The sequence below is a fragment of the Vulpes lagopus genome, chromosome 13 (assembly GCF_018345385.1).
Source record: "Vulpes lagopus strain Blue_001 chromosome 13, ASM1834538v1, whole genome shotgun sequence".
Taxonomy (NCBI): domain Eukaryota; kingdom Metazoa; phylum Chordata; class Mammalia; order Carnivora; family Canidae; genus Vulpes; species Vulpes lagopus.
Genome location: NC_054836.1, coordinates 16702283 through 16730234, shown reverse-complemented (window position 1 = coordinate 16730234; position 27952 = coordinate 16702283). Strand labels below are relative to the sequence as shown.

The following is a 27952-nucleotide window of genomic DNA, read 5'->3' as shown; positions in this document are numbered from 1 at the left end:
AAATATTGAGATATAAGGTACGGGCCTCCATTTTGACTCTACCCTTGGGCCCAGCTAATGTCAGGGGTGGCCCTTGCCTCTACCATTACTAGGACTATATTCTAAGCCAAGGTAAGCAAGCAACAGACCCCAGGCAAATTCTTGCCCATTGTATGTTTTTATATAGGCTGTGAGCTAAAATTGGTTTTCCATTTACAAATAGTGTTTAAAAATCAAAAGAAAAATATTTCATGATATGTGAAAATTGTGTGCAATTCCAACTTCAGTACCCATGAATCGTGTGATTGGCACACAGCCAAACCCATTCATGTGTGTATTGTGCATGGCCACTTTCATGCTATGACAGCAGAGTGAGTAGTTGTAACAGAGACTGTATGGCTTGGAAAGCTGAATATACTTACTATCTGGCCCTTAACAGGAAAAGTTTGCCTACCCTTCCCCTAGGAAGGAAGGAAGAAGGAAGGGAGGGAAGGAAGGAAAGAGTCTAGCAGTTCTCTCCTAGGTCTGCTCAGTAGAGCCACCTGTTGAGCTCCCCAAACAGACCAATGCCAGGGCCCCATTCTTAATATTTTAGGATGAACTGGTCTGGAGTTGGGGTGTTTTTTTAAGACATGTCCATGATTCTAATGAGAGCCAGGGCCGTGAGTCACCCAGCTAAGAGAATGCATACACGAAGGTCAGAATTCCCCAAATGTGAATAAGGCTGTGGGATTTGTACCTGCTTTCCCCGAGGATCTGAGTGGATTTTTCCCTTTCTCTGAGGACACAAGGTCCCCAGTCACCTGAGTCGGCAGAAGGAGAAGCGAGGGAGAAGGATCATTGTTTCACACCATGGTATGGTGTATTAAGTCAAGTTTCATTTCTACTTCTTGAAATCCTTGAACTGTGGGTTCAAACACGTGTCTCTGGGCGAGCCCAGCATTGTGTGCATCCGTCAGGCAGGCCCACCTTGGACTACAGTTGCACACCCTTCGCAGGGCCCCCTGCTGGGTCACTTCTCAGGATGTACTCCAATAGGGGACCCTTACCCCATCTTTGCAGCGTGCCCTCCATAATTATTGGTGGTCTCACAGGGAAGGAGAAAAAAGACAACTCTATCAGAATCCCATTCTCCACCAGCACAGTCAGCACTGTTGGCAGAGGCTGGCTCTGGGGCTGCAAGGCTGCTCCGAGCTATTATTGTGCCTGGCTCTCTCTCAGCATGACTCGAGGCAGACAATATAGTACACCGAGAGCATGGGGGATGAACAGTAAATACGAGGCCTGGATTTTTTTAATCTTGTCAGTTTTCCCCTGATTTGTGTCCTTTATCCTCGCCCCCTCTGCTGTATAAGCTTCTAGAAGCTAATGCCCATAACGCCACCACCCACTGGTAGCAGCAGGCTGCTGGGCCACTGTGGGGTTCTCATTGCGGAGATTGACAATGCCCACCATTATTCAGCGACTGTACGTGTTAACCTAGTGGCACAGGGTTGCTCCAACACCTTCCCCTCTGGTTTCTCTTTACTCTGGGGGCCAACAGCAACTCTAGGAGTGCCGCCCTCCCAACTCTGCTTGTCTCAGCCAGCGCACATCACATCCTCTGCCCTGGCAGAGCTGGAATAACTCTGCTGAAAAGGAAGAGGATGTTGGGCAATTATGGAGCTGAGAGATGACTGTCATCTCGACTGCCACATTTAAAACGTTAAAAATATTTCTCAAAGCGATTTCTTTGGCCTCTTGTAGATACCAGCCCTCTTTCTCCTTCTTTCTTTTATTAAGAGCTCATAGGATTAAATCACACAGTGAGGCTCTAAAATGTGAGCCCACCGCTGAGGCTTGTGGAAATGACCTCCACCGTGGGCACATGTGCTACTGTAGCTGTTGGGAATAGGAAGGTGGAAGGTGGCATGCATTCTGCTGCCTTGAAACAACTCCCAGAAACAAGTTATTCTTTTGACATCTCTATAATTCGAATGTTTCCAGGGTGATTTATGGCTCCCATTGAACTGAGAAATTTGCTTATTATCTCATTATCTCTGCCTTGGCTACCACGACGTCAGCCTTTACCCAATCTCCTGTCTCAGAATCCACTGGTGGTGGCAGGACCATGCGAAAATGCACGTGCCCTTGGCATAGATGATTTGAGGCTTTAGGGGAAACAGCTTGGCAGTTGGGCAGCTGAAGATGTGGCGGCTCTCATGAGCTTTTCTGCAATGGAATGTGCATCAGTGGGAACACTTACATTTGGTTTTGTGAGAATGTTAAGCTAGAGAAGGGCTTATAAACTCTGAAATTTTCAAGAATGTTAAGCTTGTGAAGGGCTTATAAACTCAGCTGCAGGAGAGGTGTGAGGGATCACCTGAGGTGGCTGCTGCTGGTGAGTGAGTTCTTTCCAGGGGGAAGCCAGGGGTCTGGAGTCACCCTAACATAAGACCTGGACCGTAATTTTTGCCTGCAAGGGTATGCATTTTTTAAACAAGATTTATTTATTTATTTATTTGAGAGAGAGGGTACAAGAGAGCTCAGGAGCTGGTGGAGGTTGGGGGGATGGAGGTGGGGGCAGAGAGGTGGGAAGAGAGAATCTCAAGCAGACTCCCTGCTGAGGGTAGTGCCCTACAAAGGGCTCAAGTCACGACCCTGAAATCATGACCTAAGCTGAAATCAAGAGTCAGACACTTGCTGAGTGACTGACTGAGCCACCCAGGTGCCCCTTCAAGGGTGAGCATTTTAAAAATCACCAAATAGTGTACCTATAAATTAATAAGTGTACCTGACACAAACACTAGTAGCAATTTATGAAATCATGGGGGGCTTTGTTTGCAGGTGTGAAGCTGACAGATCCGACAAGGAGGAGGAGGTGATGACAGAAATGTGACTGAGGCAGCACTGCCGACCCAAGTGTGGGCTGCCAACAGTGCCCTGCCTGGTCAGGCACAGGCACTTGCTAGGTGGTGTTCAGGGAAGTGTGCTCAGCTCAGGGAAGGATGCTTCTGGCAGTATGTGGACATGTTGAAGCTTTGATTTGGATTCAGTGGAGGGTAACCTACTCACCTCATCTTAGAACATGTATAGAATAATTATGAAAGAGACAATAAAACATAAGTAGGATTGTCATTAAACAAAACCAGATCAGGTCAGAGGCCTGGAACGTGTGGTGGACGTCATTAAGGAGCTTGTGGAATTGTGATCCTGAAGCTCACAGACTTGTTTTATGTAGCCTCTACATCTTTACTCAAGTCTGACAAAAAAGGGAGGGTTTGGGGTGCCTGGCTGGCTTAGTGGATAGAACATGCAACTCTTGATCTTAGGGTTGTAGTTTCCAGTCTCACATTGAGTGTAGAGATTACTTAAAAAGTAAAATCTTAAAAAAGAAAAGGGAGGGCTTAACAGATTCCTGGAACATTCCAGCTAACTCCCTCCCATATCCAAGAGCCGAATGTGTTTGCTTTCTTATTTCACTCTAAAAATGACTGTGTCTCATAGTTTTTAAGACAATGTTTCTTTGACACTATATGGTGTTATCTGGCACCTACCAAGAAGACGTAGCAAGAAAATGTACAGAGATTCTGCTATACTTTATTCCATATCATGTTACAAGAAAACAACAGTGACAGCTGACAAACCATTACATCTTTCATAATACAGACAAATTACACTTGGTAACAAATATGCAACATGTATTATTCCATTCTCCTTACTATGTTTCATTTTGGAGTATAATAGTTTTCTGAATGATGCTAACACATTTCTTAGGTACCGACCCTCTGCTACAAAGTACACATCTCAGTGTATCATACAAAAAAAGACAAAAGAAAAATTAAAAAAAAAATCCACTCCTCACTAGAGAATGTAGATTTTGTATGTGCCTCTAAAAATATGCTGCTTAGAAAGGGGAATGAAAATAAGAGATTGCTTATTTTACTTGAGACATTTTTTTTTGTTTTGTTTTTGGTATATGAGAAAATTGCAAGGCAGTAACATATGTGGTTTCCTCTGCCTATAAGCCAGTAAGAGAGATAGAAGTTATGTGTAATTATGCAGCATATTCCTATGTATAGGGGCCAGGCAATAATCTACCCCAGTATGTACAACCTAAACATCCTCTTGTGTAACAAAGATTACAAAGCCAGTAAGTACAATTCACAGATGAGTATCTTATATAGACACATAACCTAGAGTATTAGTTACACTGGCTGTCATGTACACACTGAGGGGAGGATACCCAGAGGTCTTACTTTGTCTGCAAACCTGGAGGCTTCCCTGGAAACTTCTTATCACTCCTGGGAGGTAGAAATAGCTTCTCACCCTTGTGTCAGTGGAGGGACAGCCACCCCTGCCTTATGCCCCCTGTTTTGTTTTTGTTTCCTATTTGAGCACGCAGAATATTTTTTCATGTCTTATGTGTCCTGCATTTTTAAGTCAACCAAACTGTTCCTTTAAGAAAATGGAAATTAGGTCCCAAATTTTCTTTCAGAATACTGTGTGTTCACTGATGTTGCATTGATACCATCATCATCTAATGAGTTCCTAATATTCCAGCTGTATGAATTCAGGCTAGTACTTCATATAAAAATAATCTCACAAAACATTCCAGTGCTTTCTCAATAGAATAATAAATCTGCTAATGAGCACATCCTGTAATGATTTTCATGGCTGCCCTCTGTGGGAGGGGGTGGGGGGAGAAGAGAAGGGAGGATGGATTGCCTATAAGAGGAGGGGGGAGAGAGACGAACCAAACTTTGGATTTCTTATATCAATGACAAGGATAGGGAACTACAAATCTCCTACTACATGAGACCTTTTGAGACACATGTCTGTGTAAAAAACAGATTTCCTTCCACACTGAGTAGCATTATGTTTGATTTCCCGAGAGAAGCTGCCTATGACAGGGGCATATATCTCTGAATGACCCTAACATTCCTAATCCAAGTCTTTTAATAGTAAATATTTTCAAATGTAAACTTAGAAAGCTTATTAAATAGCAAGATTTAATCATCAGCTGCTCTTGGTTGAAAGTTAGTAAAATACAAAAGTTATGCCTCTCCCCCAAATAAATAATTCAAAACAAATCACAGGCAAAGCTGCTCTTGATTGCATGTTTAAGCACACATTAAAATACTGCTAAAGACTTCCAATGGGTTGGAATGTCCGAGAGAGAAGAATGGGAAAGCCTTCTAGGTAGCAAACAGTAAACACTCTGGCCTCCGGTAACTTTTGCTGTCTTTAAAATCAATTAGTAAATAATTCGTTGCTTTGCACCTAGGAGCTTTCCACAAATGCTACTTGTGCATGGGATGGATTGTGACCTTGACATATTTATTCACTCCCCACTCCAGGGAAGGTCCGCTTGTAATGCTTACAAGTTCTGGGTCCAATTATCTAAGAATACTGGCTTTGACTACAGACAAGCTTTTCCCTCATGTGACTCTCAGAGAATGTCTGTGTCAAACTGGCTCAAAATTCCTAGTCTTGATCCTAAAAAGTGCAACGCATTTCACGTTCTCAGTCTCCCCTTCTTTCTGACCAATAAGAAAATGTAAAACAGTGTACATGACAGTATTTCCATAGGAACTGGTGTTCTGAGGAGCTAGGTTTCGTGCTTTGGATGGAGTTCCCTAACTGCCCCCTTGGCCTCAGTATTATTTGGGGTTGCGCAGCGAGGCCGGCCCCACTGGGAGAAGGCCTGCATCAGGCAGTTCTCCATCCCCATCAAAGCACAGTGTGTGCCCAGTACCCTTTTCCCTCCTGGTCACATACGCCCCTTCATCCTTCAAGGGGCCGCATCTTCTCAATAAGGGAAGCTGGGCCTTTCTTTCTCCCTTGCCATCTTGGAAAGCAAGACTCTTGCATTGTTTGTACAATCTACATTCGACCATTTTTTTTCCCCAGGAGACCAAAGTCAAGGTCCCCAATGATGTCTTCCAATCAGTTTGGAATGTTTTAAAAAGTGTAGTTTAAAGGTGCTTTGGTGTAAATGAGCAATTTTTAAACTCTGGATAACTTTGTAAAACACTTTTTTAAATGGTAACTAGCCAAGATGGCTTTCAGGGCTCATCCAGCAGATATAATTCTTTTGTACCCGAGTTTTAAGCATTCTGTTCCTCATTCTTTTCTCTTCCATTTAGAAAACACTCCTGAAGCATAACAGAATGGATGGAAAATATAAGATGTTGACAAGACCCAGAAAACATGTAAAAAGTTACCTCAATTTCCAGAGGTTGAAAAGGAAGCAATTATCCTTGTCTTTGTTCTTAATTCTTGATATTTCTTTACTTCCAACCTACTTGGAAAACAGTCATGCTATGTGGCTTGAGAATGCTAAGCAGATTCCGATATCCTATATACATGTGCAGTTATTTCCAAGAAAAAAACCATATTTGCAAAAGTCCTCAAAAAGTAAGCGACAAGTGGGGCCCCACATCCTGGGACCAAGTTGTCAAGTCAGTCTGAGAACAGGGGTTTGCTTTAGTTAAAAATTTCCTTCCTTGTGGTTGCAAAATGTGCACTGCTCTCAAAGAAAACACACATTGTTTTATGCCACTATGTGGCTTTCAAGTATAGACATTACTAAAGAAGTGTGAACACCAAATGTGTTGTCTTAATGTATTTAAGACATGGCTGGTGAAAGCATAAAAACCTTTACAGAGATGCTGCGCTGCAGAGGGAAATCAAACAAAATCAAACACAAAAGACTGAAAAGAATACATGCCATGTATCAGTAAGCAAAGCTTAATCTTCACATAGTTCTTGGAAATCACAAGGTATCCAAATGCGTGCAAGGTTTTAAATAAATTGCAGAGAAAACAGGGTCTTGCCAGCTTCAATTTTCTTGTAAGTGAAATCCACCGCAGGGAGGGGAAGGAAACCGATCCGTGATTCCCTTCGTATTATTGGCCACTTCATTAATGTTTTTTTTTTTCTTCCCAGAATGATGACAACTTAATCCTGGAAGGAGGAAAAGAGAAAATTGCTATATGTAAAAACAAAACAAAACAAAACAAAAAAACCAAAAAACAAAAAAAATAAAAATAAACCAACTTTACATCATTCATTTTTTCTAAATTACATGAGACATCAAAATTGGTCAGGCCAAAGTGGGCCTATCCGTTTTCTCCACAGCCACCCAAGCACATGTATCAGAGGCAGAGTGATCTCCTTCACCAAAACAGTTCTCACAGTATGATAAACAAATGTTCTGCTTCCATTTTTTCCCCTTAAAATAATTTAACTCCATGAATTTAAATGGTCTAACCTCTTCTTGGATTATTTAGAGAAAAAGAAATTCAGCAAATTTCCTTCCCCAAATCATTAGTAGGAATACTGGTCTTAATTAAGTGCCTGTAGCATCATACAGACCATTAAAAGGACATATCCTCGTGTTCATTTTTATGGACATGAAATAGAAAAATGGATCACATACATGCTTTCAAAAAAGCCCAGCTGTACATAATTCCTTGGTTGCCTATTATCAGACCTAGTTTCAGCAGAATGAAAATTGGCCAGCATGACCTGAATTGCCAGCCTCTTCCCAACATCCTGCATATAACTGTGCATTTCCAATGGTGCCTGCTTAAACTTGGTAACTACTTCCATGTGAGTGGTTCAAAAAGAAAGCAGGAATGTTCCCTCTTTTCCTCTCCACATTTCTTTTTGGCCCTTAAGCATTTTCATTGAGTCCCTAGGATGGGAAAGTAATGTCTTGCCAGGAAGGATGAAAAGAAACACTCCTGGGATCGAGTCACCAGCCCAGAGATTCCAGCTCCACTGAGTCCTAGAACCAACTCCTCATTTCCATTTAGAAGTTCAAGGTCCCTGAGGCCTGCTTACGCCTGCTTGTCCCCATCTACAGTGCTACACCGTCATCTTCCCAAGCAGAGAAAGAACTTTGGCCTTTTGCTGAGAACCTTACAGCACCGCTGTCCTACTGCTGGTCATGCAGGCTGTCGTGCACTGACTGCGTGGTGCTACCTTGACCAAGAAAGCAAAATGCTCTGGCCTGACTGTTAAGAAGGGCGTCCTCCCTACTCTCTACTCATTTCCTCTGCTTAATATGATGACTTTTTGGAAGGTTAACCTTCCATCCCTTCTTTTTTATTGAGGTGAAATTCATAGAACCTAAAATTAACCATTTTAAAGCATATAATTCAGTGGCATTTAGGATATTCGCAATGCTATGCAAACATCACCTCTACCTAGTTCCAGAACATTTTTGCTACCCCCTTTGGGTAAATACCTAGGAGTGGAATTGCTGGGTCACACTGCAATTTTATATTTAACTTTTGGAGAACTGGCAAACCATTTTCCACAGTGGCTGCACCATTTTATATTACCACCAGTAGAACACAAATATTTCAATTTCTGCACAACACCCTGGCCAATATTTGTTATTTTCTGTTTTTGATTTTTTTTTATTATAGACATCCTAGTGGGGTGAACTGGTATCTCATTGTGGTTTTGATTTGCATTTACCTAATGATAGCTAAGTTGAGCACTTTTTCATGTGCTTATTGGCCATCTGTATATCTTCTTTGGAGAAATATCTATTCTAAGTCCTTTGTTTTTAAATTAAGTTTTTTGTCTTTTTGTTTTTGAGTCGTAGGACTCTTTATATATTTTGGATATCAGTCCCTTGATGTGCAAATTATTTACTCCCATTTTATGGACTGTCTTTTCACTCTGTTGATAATATTCTTTGATGCACAAAAAAATTTTTAATTGGAGTAAGTCCAATTTATGCATTTTTTTCTTTTGTTGCTTGTGGTTTGGTGTCATATCTAAAAATTCATTGTCAAATTTAAGGTTATAAAGATTTACATTTTCTTCTAAGAGTTTTATAGTTTTAATCCCTACATTTAGATCTTCAATCCATTTTGAGTTAGTTTTTGTATATGGTATGAGGTAGAGGTAACAGGTAACAATTCATTCTTAAGAGTTCTCTGTCCTTAGTGACTGAGACAAATGTAAACAAAAGCCCTTACCTCAAGTTTCTGACTTCTCCACTGACATCTTTCCTGAGTCCCACGACATTAGAGACAGATAGCACTTGTCTCCGCAACATTTCAAACACACCTGTCTACAGGTATCTTCAGCTAGTACCTAACCCTGCTACCAAACTTCAGATTTTTATTAAGCAAATGAAAAAAATGCTCTTTCTCTTCCATGTTACTTAAACAGAGATTTCAGTTCTTCCAGGAAACCTGCCCATCCTGGACAAATGGAAGAGCTATGGGTTTGTTCTGACATGTGCTTACCTAGGCATGGAGTTCTCATAGCCACACAGAAATGATCTATAGTGGACTCTTGAACAATGTAGGGATCGGGGCACTGGCCCCTCGCACAGTTGAAAATCTGAATAGAACTTCTGACTCCTCAAAAACTTAACTACTAATTGCCTACCATTGACTGAAAGATTTACTGGTAACAGGAACAGTCGATTAACACATATTTTATATGTGTATTATGTACTGTATTCCTACAATACAGTCAGCTAGAGCAAAGAAGACGTTATTAAGGAAATCATAAGGAAGCGAAAATACATTTATGGTACTGTTCCATATTTATAAAAAAAAGTCAGCATGTAAGTAAACTTGGGTCGTTCAAATCCGTGTTGTTCAAGGGTCGACTTGACCCTGGGTACCCCCAGGGGTAGTCATTGCCTGGCTTTCCTCCATTCTACCACTTTAATCCACAGAATGCTGACCTGCCCAGGTTGACCTCCTGAACAAGTGGTTTCAAATGTCCTTCCCCAAAAAAATTAAAAAAAAACAAACAAACAAAAAAAACAAAAAACAAAAAAACAAATGTCCTTCCCGTGTGGGGACACTTCCTGTGATGGAGCAAGTAAGGAGGCAGGTGGCACATTATTTTTCTGATTAAGCTTGGTTTTTTGACTATTGTGACCCTAGAGCGCAGCCCAGACTCTGCGCAGATACTCACTGCTGAACAAATAGGAAGGGAGAAAGTGGAATCTGAAAATTTGGGAGTGAAGTAAGTTTTTAGAACTAGGGTTCTCTCATGGCACATTGACTGGAGGCAAATGCTGTGCCTGTGCTCTCGCTGAAAGGGCATAGTGCTGGGTACAGAAAGGGCCATCCACAGATATATCACTGGCCAAGAAAGGTGGGTAGAATTAACACCTTCCAGTGGGCCAAGCTCTCTCTCTCTTTTTTTTAAATCTCACGACATTCAATTTGAATGATTTGATTTTCATCATATCTGATTTGATGTAATAACAGACAATGCTGTCACATAATCCATGGCATGTTACTATCCTGTTGGGTTGATTTAAACTTTCTTTTTCAGCCATTGATGGTGTGTGTCTTTGCCTTTGTCCTGATTCTTTAAGTGTAATCTCTGGAAGAACAGTATGTACCTAACCCAAGGCATAAGCAGAATTGGATAATAAAGGATAATACATAATAATAGTAATTGGATAATAAATGGTGAACACAGTGATTATGGATAAGTCTTTTACTTAGGTTTGGGCTCAGGCATTTAATGGAAAGAGTCAGTAATAAAAAGGAAGGGAGGTGCAAACGAGAGGCAGCCTCTTTCCCCTCTATGTGAGATGACTATAGCCCAAATTGCGCTAAGCATCCTGCCTGACATCAGCAGCATGGGATACCCTTCTCCCTCCTTGGGCAGCATCAGCATCAGTTTTGATTTTCAAGGACTATAAATAAGGTAGGTCAATTTACTGCCAGAAAAATTCAAGATCCAAATGTAATCATACATTTGATGTGTGGGGAGGTAAGTGAAAGGAGGGAGGGTATACAACATTCCCAGGGAAGCAAAATATAATAGCGACATATATTCTTCCCTTACATTTAATTGATTATTAAAATAGACCACATATACAATACAAATGAACACTGAATATGCTGTAAGCTCAACTAAGTGCACATCAACTCATAGGTATATATATCATCCGATTACTGGGTGCCATTTTTATCGTGCTTTCTGCTTTCACAATGCTCTTTCCCTAGAAATGAATGTTTTAAACAAGAAATTGGATTTTTATTGATAAAATCCTTATTCAGAAATATCTACATAGAGCTTCTCAGCTATAAATATTAATTAATTGGATCGCTGGTACCCATAATGCAACTTTGTTCTGACCCATGTGCCCTATGAACTAGATATTTTTTGGATTCAATTTTCTTAAAACCAACTGTCAGCATCATGTGATGGAGGAGATGAAAAATGAAAATGAGCAGTCCCGCTGTGCAGGTGGGTGACCTGTGGGAGAGAGTCTGCCTGGTAGGATTTTTACACGAACCATCAGACACAGACCAATTGATTAGATCATCTCATACCCGCCACCAACTAGGCTCAAGAGACTAATTAGAGAGAGTACTGCCTGCGCAGGCACCCCATTGACACCTAATTTGCTCAGCCAAAGCCTTTGGGGAAAATGTATTATCTCTGCAGCTGCACTTCATGCATTTCTGATTTGAGGCATAAGCAAGGAGTGCTTCATCACTCTTTTGAGCAAACTGAATGTAGAAGCCCTTAAGTGCTAAATGCAAGCAAACAGACCCAAATTAAAAACGGGCCAGGCTCTTTCTAATTCCCTCTGTGCTCCCCATTAAATCTCTGTGTGTACATACACACACACACCCCTACATACACACGTGCAGTTTACACGCCGGCGGGACCATAGAGCTGAGGACCCCAGCCCAGGGTGTTTCCATGCGATCAGATGGCCTTTCTTTCACTAGCCTATTTACCCACTGTAAGGTTTTGCGTTTGTTTTATTGTTTTATTTTTTCCCCCCTGCTGCATTGCCCCTCTGCAAAGTTTTTTTTTTTTTTCCTACAGGAAGACTCTGGCCCATTTTCTTCCCCTCTAAGCCTCACTGGAGAGAAGTGATTATTTTGGTTCCAAATTAAAACAACTGTAGGTTTTGCTTTCATCGCCTAAATTGTGAACAGGATATTCACCAGGATGTATGTGAAGCTGTGGGGTAATCCGCTCATTTCTGTTTGAGAGACTCTTTGTTAAGATGCCTAACAGAGAGGGAAGAATTATTAAAATCTGACAGAGAGAAAGCTGCCTCACAATAGCAAAGACAGTACAGAATTATAAAATAATTAAGTTATCCTCAAGAAAAACAATGGATAACATTTGGCCAAGTTTGGCTTTTATCTGTTTCTTATCTGAAATAAAACCAATTCCAATCTTCTTTTTAAATGCAGAATCCAAACCACTGGTAAATAAGGAGTCATTTAAAGATAGATATGTAATTAATGACATGCTTTTAAAAAAGGGAATAAAAAACATTCAGACGAGATGGCAAAATTAGGTTATCTTTGTGACAAATCTAGTGGTTGTGGGTAATGAATTTCTGTCACACTGTAATAAAAGAAAAAAAAACAAAACAGGACCTGTGATGGTGGTGTTCTAGAGTGGACTTATTGATTTGATGCCTTTCTATTCACACATTAGATGAATTATTTTACCCACATATTCTGGTAAATTACAATTCTGCTTGGTAATTTTCACATTTTTCTTATTCTTAAGAATTCAGTGAATATATTTTTGGATCATTTTAGCTGTCTACTTTTAAATCAGCATTCAAAATTGGCCTAAATTGGCAAAGTCAAAGGATTTCAGTGGCCATCAGAGTGAATAGGTTTCTGGAGGCATCTGGAAAGTGGCTGCAGGGGAGATGTTTGAGAATAGTTAGAAAATCAGGGCCTTAACTAACACATATAACTGTCAATTGAATTTATTCTGATATTGTGGAAAATAAAGTCCAGAAAGCTTCCCTCCCCAAGTACCATATTAATAAGATTTTACATGGTAAATATCCGGGGGAAAAAAAAGTCTAGCGGGCTGTGCCACTTTGAGTTTGGTATTGCTTAAAATACTAAGAAAAATGGCGAAATTAATCTTTTGTACTTAATTCATCTTCAAACAGCATTCACTACTTACAGAAAATGAACTCCAGAAATAAGGTTGCTAAACCCTAAAGGAAGTTATAAGCAAGTACAGAGGGACGCCTGGGTGGCTCAGTGGTTGAGTGTCTGCCTTTGGCTCAGGGCATGATCCCAGGGTCCTGGGATCGAGTTCCACATCAGGCTCCCCTTGAGGAGCCTGCTTCTCCCTCTGCTTATGTCTCTGCCTCTCTCTGTGTCTCTCATGAATAAATAAATGGAATCTTTTTTTTAAAAAAAAAAGCAAGTACAGATCTCTCTGAAGTAGAAATATGTATAAATAGAAGTATGTACACAGCACATATACTCGTTTGTTATATGTAGAACGCATATACTCAAATTCTATACTGTAGATTCTATATAAATGTTGGACTCAAAATGGTAAGTTTTAATCTTTACAGTGATTTCAAAAAAACTGGGTATAGCTTAATTTCTTCATTTTAAAAAAGTGAGTTATGTTATGATTTAGCTAGAAATACAGGTTTTCTTTTGGAACATCTGAAATCAGTGTTTTCCAGTTACTCTCATGTTGCATTGAAGCTTCTTGAAGTAGAAAATTAGTCAAACCTACTTCTATAACTTATTTCTGACTTACAATAATCATGTTTCTTCCTCTCCTCTCCTCCTCCCCCGCCCCCCAGAGAAGAGAACACATCTTTGAGACCAGCAAGAGAATATTAATTAAAACGAATGCAGGGATAGACAGGCTTTGTTTTAAGCTTAACAGAAGGTCCATCATTCAAAATAGCTCAAATCCTTTAAGTTGAAAGCCGTTTGGTAACATCCATATGGATACACAATGCACTAATTGCAGTGACTCTGCACATTTTAAGCTTCATGCCAAAGTGGAGACTTTAATTAAATTTTTTTAGGCAAAGCTATAAATCTAACATTTCAAAACAAAGCATTTCTCACACAAGGAAACTGACTTAACATATCATTTCAGTAATCATCATTGTAAATAAACATTTCTTAAAAACCTCATTAAAGATCAGGCATTGTATGATGTATAATTAGTGGTAATTGAAAAGAACACTGTATTTTCATGGTGTTGCTGTTTATTAAATCAGATTTATGTAAAAGACTAGTCATATTTCAGACCCACATGGATGGCAATTCTGGGAGTATGTCCTGTCTCAGTGATAGCCAAGAAAAGTACAGGGAGAGAAGGAAAGTACTGATCTAGGTCTCCTATGAGTGTACAGGCCATCTTTTACAAAATCATACACACACACACAAAATACATATACAAAACCATATATATATATATATATAAAATCATATATGCACATACACAAATACATATACATATGTGAGGTCTGAAATAGTTTCAATGGCAAAGGTAAGAATAGAAAAACCTTTGCCAAATGTGACTTATTCTTCCCAAGGATTTCATATTTGGAGCTTTATTTGCTCAGCATACCGTTATAACTTATTGGCTGCCAAACTTACTTACTTGGGGTAAGTTTATTAAACAGGATTCTTACTTTTTAACCTTCTTTATATATTATAGTGCTACTAAACTATATTTAAATAAACCAAATACAAAGCTATGTAACCTAGCAGTGTGTGATTTTTTTTTTTTTACAACTTAAAATGAACACACACGAATATCATAAAACCACTTCTAAGTAGTTAGCAGTCAGAGAAACACGAGGGTTCATGTTTGACTTTAATTAAATGTCTGAGAGGAGATCTGAGACTTCATTTTGGGTGGATGTTTTTTTCTTTCAAATTAAAAGTTGTTTAGCATTATTGTCCAAAGTGTTGAAGCAGAGGAAGTTTCCATGCTAAGGGTTTTGAATTCAATATAATATGATCACCTACAATATCATTCTTTCTTGTGAACCATAATATTGCAGATATCTGCAAAGCTAAAACACAAAATCCTGTAGTTGAAATTAGATTATAAATGGTTGGCACATAAGGAATGGAGTCAGCATAAACCAGAAGTCAGGTTGGTGTATGAGAGAGATTTAAATCTATTGTTGAAATTTTGAGCCACCACGTCATGGCAGCCATATGCAAAAGACATAAAAACAGTTGTATGTGAGTTGAAGAGGTGTACAGTACTCTACATGCTGTCTGTGTGCATGCTTCCTCTTGACCACATGCTCTGTCTTGGAATTAATTCTTTATTGTACACTTCTCCTAGATATTATACATTCTGCTCTGTCATCCAAAATTCTGTATCTTCAACCCTTTCATCTTCTTCTACCTGTAAGCTCTGCTAGCATTTTTATTAGTGTTTTTACTGCTTTTGTGAGTGCTGTGTGCTCTAGACTGAGTTTGTATGCCCCCCAAATTCCTATGTTGAAACCTAATCCCCAGTGTGATGGTATTTCCAGGGGAGTCTTTCAGAAGCAATTAGATCCTGAGGGTGGAGCTCACATGAGTGGGATTAGTGCCCTTAATAAAGAGACCCCAGAGAGCTGTCTTACCCCTTTATCAGAAGACACAGAAAAGGAAGAGGGTCCCAAGAGACATAAATCTTCTGGTGCCTTGCTCTTGGACCTTCAGCCTCAACTGTGAAATAAATTTCTTTTTATAAAGCCACCATTCTGTGGTATTCTGTTATAGCAGCCCGAATAGACTGAGACATTATGGTTACCAAGTTGAATACAGTTTGAGCTGTCTGTCTCTTATTCTGTTTTTTTCCCCCCCAACAAGCCATATAATTTTTACAGGAGTATTCTGCTGAACATAGGTAGGAAAATGGAAATAATATTTTAGCAGAAACATCGATTCTTAGGGGGGTGCATTCTGATACCATCACAAAATGATACATTAACCACCAAGGCACATTCTTTCCCAAAGAGGGTCCAACAAGGTCCTACTGGGGGATGCAGATGCTGGACAGCCAACTCACCTCCCACCAACTCCTTCCCATGTAGCAGCCTCACAATGTGAACCGTGCCAATGAACAACCTCCAGACGAAGACCAAAGACAAGTCACTAAGTGTTGAGTCATGGAAACGACCTACAGGTAAAGTCACTGGATATGCACCACCACAAAATTATAATTAAAGTGTTTTGATACTGGTTATACTGCTTTAACAAGTCACTCTATTTTTTTTAAATATTTTATTTTTTAAAAATCTCCACCCTAACATGGGACTTGAATTTACAACCCCAAGATCAATAGTTGTATGTTCCATGGACTGAGCCAGCTGGATGCCCCATAAGTTACTATATAGATCTAATAGCCAAGTTTTGAGAGAGAGAATTTCACATGTCATGAGAAATGAAGACTAGCATTTGGTGCTCAGGTAGCATTTTCTCTCATTCAAAGTATATTTCTACTTATTCTCTCATTAAGTGAAAATGTATAAAAAAAATAGGACCATGATCATGAAAAAGAACACATTTTATAAAATGGAGGGTTTTTTTGTTGTTGTTCTACTCCTTTAGTCACTGGTTCAATGTCTTCTGGCACAGTGTCAGCAGGAGGTCTGTTCCAGGTTTATTTTATTTTATTTTTTTTAATAATTTTTTTTTTTATTGATTTATGATAGTCACACAGAGAGAGAGAGGCAGAGACACAGGCAGAGGGAGAAGCAGGCTCCATGCATCGGGAGCCCAACGTGGGATTCGATCCCGGGTCTCCAGGATCGTGCCCTGGGCCAAAGGCAGGCGCCAAACCGCTGCGCCACCCAGGGATCCCTGTTCCAGGTTTAAATACTCCTCACTAGAGGAGCCATCACCTCCCTAGGAATAAGGGGGAACGATTGTCCCCGTTTGTCAGGACTGAGGGGGTTTCCGGGATGGAGGACTCTCAGGTTTAAATTGGGGCAAATCAGAAGGAGTCAGTCACCCTCACAGAAACAACAGGGTTGCCAAGTTGTTACTTCCAACTTTATAATAAAAACAGAGCCAGTGAGCATGGTACTTTACAACACAAACTAACAGATCCTGATGCTCTAGTCTCGGAATTTGTGTCCCAAAGTGTCACAAAAGCTAAACACTGAGAGTGGCAAAAGATTTGTTGAAAAGAGGGTGGGATCAGAGCCGTCCCTCTTCTCAGCTGCCAAGGGATTTTTCATCTCTACTTGACTCTGCATTTTAGATCTTCTTCAGTAAAGTTTTTTATATTTTTATTATTATTATTTTTTATTGGAACCATGGTTGATCCCATCCTGCTCTAATGAGGTTGTTGAATTCAAGATCATCAGGTTATTCTTCACCACAATTCTCAGTTGCGCTTTCAATGAATCCATCTATTTAAATTCACACATGTCTGTGAGGGGCGGCACAGAGGAGGTGGCTGCGGCTGCCACTCTACAGGATGAGAAGTGCAAATATTGCCTGACTCTCTGCTGCCAGGACACCCCTTCCCTGCCCTCATATCAATCACCAGGCACCAGAAAAATGCCTTAGGTACTCATTAAATAGTTTGTTCACTTGTATCTCTATATTTGCCTATGCATTTAAAAGGAAAAGGAAAAACAAATGTGCACTAACTCCTAGCTTTACCGCTCTGCTGTCCTTTATAACTCAAACATGATTTACTGTTTTTGATTAGCATACAACCTCAGACAGACTTTCAAATTGCAGCGTTTGGAGATCTGAAATACTGTCAAATCTTTTAAAGAGCAACTGCAGTAAATTAGAAAACATCATCAGTACGTTCTTGCCTTGATTCACTGTGGTCGCATGTCATGGACTAGGAGGTTCAGCTCATTAAAAATGTGAAGGCTGTTATGTCTAATGAATAAGACACTCACATCAACACAATTGGTTTCCTCCTGGCATAAAACAAAGTGCCAACAGCTCAGTGGTTTAACGGCAGAGCAAAGAACAGCGCTTGCAGGCCTGAGGTCACTCTCTGCCTTCCACTGGCAGCAAGCTGGAGAATGCAGTGACATTAGCCAGCACACACCAGACTCATGGGATTAAGGGATGCTTCGTGCTTTTTCAGTGTCCACTTGCGGCAGACGGAAACAAAAGCGCCAATGAAGTTAAGGAAATTGAGCTCTTATTGTGGGCGGGAATGCAATACCTTTTTGCCCCAAACCAGAATCCCATACACAATGTGGTTAAGTCAGGAATGTGACATCTTCTCTTCCACACCTGTGAGTAGGAGCACATCCCAGAAAGATCTTATTTCCTCTTCACTCAAATGCTAAAGAACAAAGTCATGCCTTGTCTGGGTTATGCTGTTTGTTTTCCAGTCTGCTGGCATTAAAATTGTACCCTAAGCACCTATCACGTCTCATGATGCTCTGTTAAGTCCTTTCAAAAGTTCTGACTTTGAACACTGGGGCCATTTGGAAGGGGGAAAAAAAACAAAACAAAAACAAACCCAGACCTAGTGACTTTGTTGCTTCATGCTATCACTGGGGAAAAAAAACCACTCCAGTTCCATCTTAAACATAATAATTAAATAGAATGTACACCTGTGAAGTATACAAATGTGGGGAAAAAAACAAACCCAGCCTCATCAGCTTTAATAAGCTGTTTCAATTTTGTTCCTTTTGGGATTCTTCAATTTGGCGGCTCTGCCTGAGATGTCATGCGCAATGAGCCAGGGCCTGAGATGCTCAAACGGAAAAGCTCCTTTGGTTTCTAATTACTGACCTCCCAAGTTTTAGCGCTAGAGTTTATATAATCAGTTGTATAGCAGCAGAGTTCTCTTAATCAATTACTGAGTACCTTGGTCCAAGCAAGATGTGAAACTGCTCATGCTTGGATTAACATGGTAAAGTTCAATCTTGTCTCTCTCAGTACTTTATTTTTTTTAAAGATTTATTTATTTATTTCAGAGAGAGAGAGGGAGAGAGAAAGAGGGAGCAACCATGGGGGGAGGGGCAGAGGGAGAGAGAAAGGGAAAGAGAGTCCAGAGCGGACTCTGTGCTGAGCTCAGAGCCCAATGTGGGGCTCAATCTTATGACCCTGAGGTCACGACCTGAACCAAAACCAAGATGCTTAATGGACTGTGTCACCCAGGTCCCCACACAGTACTTTCTTATTAGGAAAAATTCTAATGGGTTGATTTTAGGCACAAGGTAGAGGGCAATTCCTAGGAATAAAAGTGTGAAATGAGGCAAAGAAATACTTAGACTAGAAAACAATTAATGGCAACAAAAACTTTCTGTTAAAAAAGTATGTAATCATAGTCACTGGAGGGCTATCTTTTTAAGCACTACACATATATAATAAAAATCACCCCCCCTTTTTTTTTAGAGAGAGAGAGAGGGAGGGGAGGGGCAGAGAAAGACTTTTAAGCAAGCTCCATGACCAGCATGGAGAACTCTAACCCTGAGATCATGACCTGAGCTAAAATCGAGAGTTGGACTTTTAACTGCCTGAGCCATTCAGGCACCCCAGAACTCTCTGTTCATATAAATTCTTTGCACTTGAAATTTGAACATATGTATATTTACTTCTACATACTAAAGAACTGCCTCTAAATTATTTATTTTTTTAAGTAGGCTCCACACCCAATGTGGGGCTTGAACTCATGACCCTGGAATCAAGAGCCATGTGTTCTAGTAAGCCAGTTAGGGTAACCCTAAGAATTGCCTTCAAATTGAATCAATAAATATCTAAGTTGTAAAATTAACTTCCATTCAGTCCTTTCCTCCCTTGTTCTGTCTGCTGTGCCATGTACTATTGTACACTTTAAATATCATGATTATATATATTTATTCAATATTTTATCAAACTTTTCAAACACAGTTGCTTTATTCCAAATACTATAATTAAATATATTTTCAAGCATATAGAAAAACAAAATAATTATACAGTGAATATCCATATATCAACTATATAGATCTACAATTAACATTTTGACATATTTGTTTTGTAACATATCTATTTATCTGCCTATACTTCTACCTTTCCATTAATCCATTCTATTATTTTGATGCATTTCAACCTAAGTGGCAGATATAAATATACTTCACCCCTAAACGTGCATATCATTAATACACATATAATATTTATTTATATATTTATGGGTTTTGGTAAATTTTATGTACAATAGAATGCGAAAATTTTAAGTGCATCATTTGATGTATTTTTAATGAGATTACATAGGAAATGTCACATTACTATGTAATAGAAAAGATCAGTTTTAATTCAGAATCTGAGATTATGATGTTTCTTACCACCTCTTTCCTACTCTTACCAGTTCCTCAGTGGGCAAAACACTGATAAATGCACTGCCAATAAGAGAACAGGCACACAGTACTTGGATTGGGATAATTCTTTTTTTAAAAAGATTTATTTATTTGAGAGAGAGAGAGAGAGATAGAGAGAGATGAAGGGAGGGAAGTACGGGCAGAGGGAGAGAGTGAATCCCCAAGGCACACTCCCTGCTGAATGCAGAGCCTGATGTGGGGCTCAATCCCACGATCCTGAGATCATGACCTAAGCCAAAATGAGGAGTCAAATGCTCAACCAACTAAGGCCCCCAGACACCCCATGGACTGTGATCATTCTTAAAGCTTTTTGAGTCACTGCCAAACTTGAGAACCAGATGGCCACCAATGAATTTTCTCTAGAAAACTACATCTGCATAACTACAACTACATACAGGTTTTCTCATGCAGCCTAAGTTGGTTCACAGACTTGGTGAATTCCATTAATAGGTCCAGGGACCCCATGTCAGGGACCTCAGTATTAGAGTGTCAGAACATTGAACCATCAAGGAGTATTTCTGCCATCTAGCCATAATTTTAGAGTATACTGCAGAAGGAATATCTTCTATGAAAGTTAAGTACTTGAAGGTAATTCCTTTTGAGCTAGTGGCCCAGTCTAGGGAGACTTCTGTTAAGGGGGAAAAGGCTTTCATGATTTCCTACATCTTCCCTCAAATGATAAAAATACAAGCAACCGAACAAAAATGAAACAAACTAAAAATCTTATTCAGTTTATGTGTCATGTTTCCTTCAAGAAAGATGGAACCTGGACCATTCTATCTGATGAAGGCAACTGCCCACAAGAGAAGCATAAATGAGAACTATGAATCCCTACATAGGGAGCTAAATAGGGATCTAAACAGATGATCCTCAGAGTATGAGGAGCTGAGTCAAAGACTTACCTCCACACACAATCCTTCATTCTCCCCTCCCTTTTTTCTCTATTAAAGTCACTATCAATGATGTACCAACATTAATGCAGGATAATAGATAAATGGAAACTAATTACATTGTACCCATTCTTTTTTAAAAAAAAATTTTTTAAATTTATCTTTGAGAGAGAGAGAGGTAGAGACATAGGCAGAGGGAGAAGTAGGCTCGATGCAAGGAGCCTGATGTGGGACTCGATCTAGGATCCCAGGATCAGGATCTGAGCTGAAGGCAGAGGCTCAACATCCAGGCATCCCATTGTACCCATTTTTACTAATTATATTCAATACCATTGATAATACTATATTTCATATGCTATATTTATCATGTTATCACTGTAATAATAAAAATTACTAAAAGCTTCCCATAGCTTTGCCAATGACCCAGAGCTCTTATTTCTCCTTTTAAGGGAAAGAATAGTATCAGCCAAGATTTTGCAATTGTTTTTAATATGGCCACCTATGTTTTCCCTCTCAGAGAGGGTTGCAGACAACTCGTCTTGAGAAGCTAGAGAAGACTTATTGTGCCTCTGGTCCTCACCCACAAAAGGCAGGCATTTTATATCTTATAGTCCAGAGAACTGAAGTGGTTAGGGAAATGCTTCATATTCCTAGTCTCTGGACAAAGTTTGGTTTCTCTTGCCAATAACAGTGTTTGTTCTTATCATCAGAAGACAACCTATGGTATTCTATTACTGCTCTTCACAGACTGATCTGGCTTCTGTGGTATTATGCTGGATCTGTCATTTCAGCATTGTGGCGTACCAGATTTTGGTCTGGAAGCTCAGCATACTGATGACTCTTGCTCAGTTTCATCTCCTTGGTTAAACTCTATCTACAATTGTACCCTGTTCAGCCTAGGTGCACGAGTTACTTGTTCCTTCCTTGCTAGGAGACAAGGAAAGTGGATAGTTTATGATGTCTCTCTGTGACCTGACATTGTAGCACTGAAAGCCCAAGCACTGCACATCTTCAGGAACCAGTTAAGGAGGGAAAAGGAACATGTGAAGTCGGGGATGACTGTCATCCCAGTCAGCACAAGGTTGCCATGGCAACCACATCTAACTGTCCCTCTACCTTACTCCTCCCAGGGATCTGCTTGTTGGTTTGGGTGTTCAAGGGAATTTGCACAGAACTGCTTCAGTATTGCGTTCCACTTAATTTTACTTTTATGTAACGTAATTTTATACCATTTCTTTCCATGAGGGACTAAGAGTTTCGAAAACCAAAATATATGTACATTTTTGGCCACAGTTTTGCACCTGATCAGATGCAACAAGGCTATTCCTCAGTTCCTCTTCCTGAAGCTCTACATTTCCTCACCCTTTATTCTTCCTCCCTGAAATGCACTCCTCCACACACCCACACCATCTGAATGTCAAATGGTGATATTCTTGAGGGAATATCCTGAAGAGAAATTCCAAACAAAAAGACATGCATTCCTAAGTATCTTCCACATTTAAGGCAAAGTAGAGGAAATGTAAGGAAAAAGTGGACTCGGCATAATGAAATCTAAACTGTTTTCATTCTCTTAAATAATTGGGAGGCTCCTTTCTTTTACTTTAAGCAACAAAAAAGCAGGATGTTCTCCAGAGGTTCTGAGGGAATAGAGGGATAGAAAACCTCGCTGTGATTGTCTTAGTGGCTTGTGAAACCTGGTGGCCACGGTGTCCCTGGAAGTGAGGCATGGCCACTCAACCTGCTCTGCCCAATGAGATGTGCACACCAATGTGGCTGCTTCAAGGGCCAGGATCACCTTGTCACGTCTCCTCCCCGCTGCCAAGGTGACTGAGGAAGGACATGAGGCTCTGTTAGCCTGTATCTCTTAGCAGAGCCCCCCAGTGACCCACATTGGACCTACAACGTAAGCAAGAAATGAACACTTGTGGGGCATCTGGGTGGGTCAGTGGTGAGCTCAGGGTGTGATCCGGGGTCCGGGGATGGAGTCCCGCATCAGGCTTTCTGCGGGGAACCTGCTTCTCCCTCTGCCTATGTCTCTGCCTTTCTCTCTCTGTGTCTCTCATGAATAAATAAATAAAATCATAAAAAAATTAAATAAATGAACATTTGCTATGGTAAGCCATAGCAAAACCTAGCCCATTCCAAAACAGACATGCCTATTCAAATCTAATTTGGATCATAAGTGCTCGTACAAAAACTGCAACTTACCACCTCTTCAGAACAATCCTACTGAGGTGGCTGGTTTTGCCATTCTTTATTCCAATAAGGAAAATGAAGGGTGAAATACACATAATTTACTTAAAGATCCACAACTATTAAGTGGCAAAGTTGGAACTTGTGCCCAGATTTTCTTACTCCAAATCCCATACTCTTTACTTTACTGTGATGGCAGTTAGCTCTTAAATGATACAGGCAGTAGAGAAGATTCACTTCTGAAAAGCAATACAACAAAATTTGAGAAGGTAATGAGAGAAATACTATAAGCCATATAAGAAAATGCATGCTTTTATGTTAAAAAATGAATAGTAATACTGGGTACATTTGCCAAGATTTAGAGTGTTTTATTTTTGCTTGTGTTTCTTCCTTCTGGCAAGAGAAGTTTCCGGGTATCTGGTGAAAAAATTGGGATTCTCATATGAATATCATTCTCAGGCTGGGTAAATTGAACTTAATATAATTTGAATCTGTGTAAAATTCAAGTAATAGTATTTTTAAAAATTATAAGCATGAGAGATCAAATATGTCAAAAAGGATCTGGAAAGATATGTACCAACTATTAATAGTGGCTACCTCTGAGAAGAGATCAAGATTTTTCTGCAGGGTGGAAACTTTAAAGTTCTGCTTCCTATACTAATGTGTTATTTGGATACTTTTCAATAAGAATGTACTTATTATTTGTGAAATTAACACACCCACACAAAATGTGATGAATAACTGATGACCCCTTAACTGTAGGTTGATGAGATGGTATTATTTGGCAGTTGCAATGAATAACTAGACCTAGTTGGCATTTGGCTTAGTTAACAAGCACTGTTTAAAGCTTTGTTACCTCTTTGGTTAGGTTTATTCCTAGGTATCTTATGCTTTTGGGTGCAATTGTAAATGGGATTGATTCTTTAATTTCTCTTTCTTCAGTCTATTGTTAGTGTATAGAAATGCCACTGACTTCTGGGCATTGATTTTGTATCCTGCCACACTTCCAAATTGTTGTATGAGTTCTAGCAATCTTGGGGTGGAGGCTTTTGGGTTTTCTATGTAGAATATCATGTCATCGGCGAAGAGGGAGAGTTTGACTTCTTTGCCAATTTAAAAGCCTTTAATGTCTTTTTTGTTGTCTGATTGCTGAGGCTAGGTTTATGTATTCAATGGAATATTACTCAGCCATTAGAAATGACAAATACCCACCATTTGCTTCAACGTGGATGGAACTGGAGGGTATTATGCTGAGTGAAATAAGTCAATCAGAGAAGGACAAACATTGTACGTTCTTATTCATTTGGGGAATATAAATAATAGTGAAAGGGAATAGAAGGGAAGGGAGAAGAAATGGGTAGGAAATATCAGAAAGGGAGACAGAACACAAAGACTCCTAAGTCTGGGAAACAAACCTGGGGTGGTGGAAGGGGAGGAGGGTGGGGGGTGGGGGTGAATGGGTGATGTACACTGAGGGGGGCACTTGACAGGATGAGCACTGGATGTTATTCTGTATGTTGGCAAATTGAACACCAATAAAAAATAAATTTATTATTAAAAAAATAAAGCTTTGTTAAATATTCTTACGTTTAAGAGAAAATTGCTCAGAAAAAAAAAAAAAAAAGAAGATGGGGCACCTGGGTGGCTCATTGGTTGAGCACCTGCCTTTGGCTCAGGTCGTGATCCCAGGGTCTTGGGATCGAGTCCCACATCAGGATCCCCACAGGGAGCCTGCTTCTCTCTCTGCTTATGTCTCTGCTTCTTTCTCTGTGTCTCTCATGACTGAATAAATAAAATCTTTAAAAAAAAAAAAAGGAAGAAAGGAAGAAATAAAATATGTTTCATACTGAACACTGTATAGCTAAATTGAATTATTTTGTGATTTTTTTGATAATATCTATTCAAAGCATTAGTGATGAACTGAAATGATAAAGAAGAAAAAAGAGATAAGATATCTAAAAAGAAATAATCACAAACATCAAATATTACTCAACTTCCTTAGCTACAAATACATAAAACACACATATGAAAAAAGAAAATCAAATACTTTAAGGCACTTTGGTCATTACTAAATTAAAGATGAACCCTTTAAATTTAACATGCTCTTATTATATTCTCTTTCCAGAAAGGAAACTAGGTTTGAATTTCCAATCTTTAAAGTAATCAAAAATTACACAACATAATTATATTTTGTTGTTCCAGAGACATACCTTACTTTGAGATATGCTATAATGTTGGCAATAAGGCAATGGAATTATTGTCTTCATCCAAAGACTAATGTTTTTATAACTTATATTCTATAATGACCACAAAGACAAGAGATTTGGACTTGGTAATTTTTATTTAAAACTTTAGAGATTCTCTAAACGTGATGGTGGTATGTTTCCTCTGTCTATCATCTATCTATCTATCTATCTATCTATCTATCTATCTATCTATCTATCATCTATCTATCTATCTGTCATCTATCAACTATCTAATCCATATCTTATCTATGTATCTACACTTTGGTCCTGAGCTTCTAGCTCTTAGCTGGTGAACTCAGAATCCAGGGGTAGGAAACTGACAACTGTGTACAACTCTAGGGAATTCCACCAACACTGAGGACTCTGTTTTGTCTGGATATTACTTTAAGTTGCTTAGTTTGAGAGGAGATAAACACTGGTCTCTACTACTTTGTCTTCTCAATTCCATCAAGAGTTGACTAATGTTTCCATTTTGTTATACTCTTCATTATCAGTAATAAAGAGTATGAGTTTAAATATATGAGAAACATTTAAGTGACAGTCTTTAAAATCTTCATGTAATTATGGGAAATCAAATTTCTTTAAAAAATTACAATCACACAGTAAGTCTCAGAACTCAGTGATCACTTGGTAGACTTTGGTTCCCTTACTCTTCCTGATCTGAAAATTATTACAGTCTTTAACAAATAAAAGTGATACTTCACAATAAAAAGGAGAAGAATTGTGGTGATGAAAGGAACATTACCATGTTCATAAATATGTCTGGAAGCAGTTGCTGACCATCTGTCTTAAGATATTTCCATGTAATCCCTGTGAGATTTGCCCTCATTAAAGCTTCAGTTTATTTTCTAATTTTTTAAAAAAATATTTATTTATTTTAGAGGGATAGTGACAGGTGGGGGCGGAGAAAAGATAAAGTGCAAGCCAGGGGAGGGGGGGGCAGAGGGAGAAGGAGAGAGAGAATCTCCAGCTGACTCCCTACGGAGCATGAGCCCAATGTGGGACTCCATCTCAGGACCCTCTGATCATGACCTGAGCCAAAATCAAGAGTCAGACACTTAATTGACTGAGCCACCCAGGCGCCCCCAAAGTGTGGGTTTAAAACTAACACTCAAGTAGCTATTATTGATTCTCATGTATCTTGACTATAATATGAAAAAACACTCAAGTAGCTGTTATTGATTCTCACGTATCTTGACTATAATATGAAAAAAGAGAGGGATGTCTTAATTGGGGGATATGGCAAAGAGCTTACTAGGAGTGCTTAACATTATTTAAGTATATTTTCAAATAAAAATAGAGTAAGTTATTACAAGGATGAAGAGTAAATATTATGTTTAGAAGAACCAGAGGAAAAAAAAGAACTAGAGAAAGTTTTAAAGAGATGTGATGACAGAGACATAATTATGTACTGTTTTTTAAAAACTTAACTGTTCTCTATCAATGCTTTATTTAATCCTGAATCTATTCTTATGTTTTAACTGAGCTAATATTTCACCTTTAACCTGTTTTTGAAGGTATTTCCTCTTGCAGATCTATTGTACTTCTGTTATTTTCAGGAATGTTAAATTTTCAGTAATATAAAATCTCATGTGCATATCTTTCCCTTAAAGGGTATAACTAACTAACTCTCAAAGAGAATGTTTTAATTAGCACAGATTTTATGGGGTAATAGTCCAGAACTCTTTTAACTTAAATTCAGGCTCTATCTCTGCCTCAGAATTTAAAGAAAAAACAAACAAAAAACCACCTTTGGATTCATGTGATTGCTAAAGGAAAGACTACAGTCAAATGTGTCCCTCTGGTGAAGAACATCAATCCATATTAAGTATTTTTTTCCCAACGAGAAGGATTCACTCAAAAGCAGCTTTTCAGACTTTACCATAAACTTGGAAGACAAAGCTTTTATATATAATATACAATGAATGGGCAATTAACAGGCATCCAGCCTACCTGAGAGCTTCTCTTCCAGAGTAGAGGCAGCTCCTCCTTTCAAAGGAACCCTATGAAAATGTGGAGGAACTGGAAAGCCTCATACACTGGCTGGTGGGGCTGTAAAATAATGCAGCCACTTTACTGATTAGAGCAACATTATCTCTAATAGCCAAGAAGTGGAAACAACCCAAATGTCTGTAAATTGAAGACCAGAAAAATAAAATGTGGTATAAGAATAGAATGGAGTATTACTTTGAAACCAAAAAGGAAAAAGAAAAAAATAGAATACTGATTCACACAGCAACATGGATGAACCGCAAAAACATAATGCTGAAGTGAAAGAAGCCAGTCACAACAGACCACATGTTGTGATTCCACTGATGTAAAATGTCTAGAACTGCAAATTCACAGAAATGGAAAGTAGACTAGTGGTTGTACGGGGCTTTAAGGGATGGGATGTAGGGATATGGGAAATGTGGAGTGACAGCTCATGGCTACAGGATTTCTTTTTAGGCTGATGAAAATGTTCTGGAATTAAGAGTGTGGTGAGGTTTTCACAACTCTGCGAATATACTAAAAACAACAGAACCGTACACTTTAAAGGGGTGAATTTTATGGTATGTGAA

General features: G+C 39.2%; 1 protein-coding gene across 3 annotated transcripts in view; it reads right to left on the bottom strand.

Annotated features, from left to right (window-relative positions):
* Nucleotides 1–3538: 3538 nt before the first annotated feature.
* Nucleotides 3539–27952, bottom strand: part of CDK14 (cyclin dependent kinase 14) — a 727523-nt gene continuing 703109 nt past the window's right edge. For all 3 annotated transcript variants that reach the window (XM_041727412.1, XM_041727410.1, XM_041727414.1), the window contains one exon: nucleotides 3539–6927. The gene's annotated coding sequence lies outside the window, so the exon portion shown is untranslated. The remainder of the gene's footprint in view (nucleotides 6928–27952) is intronic.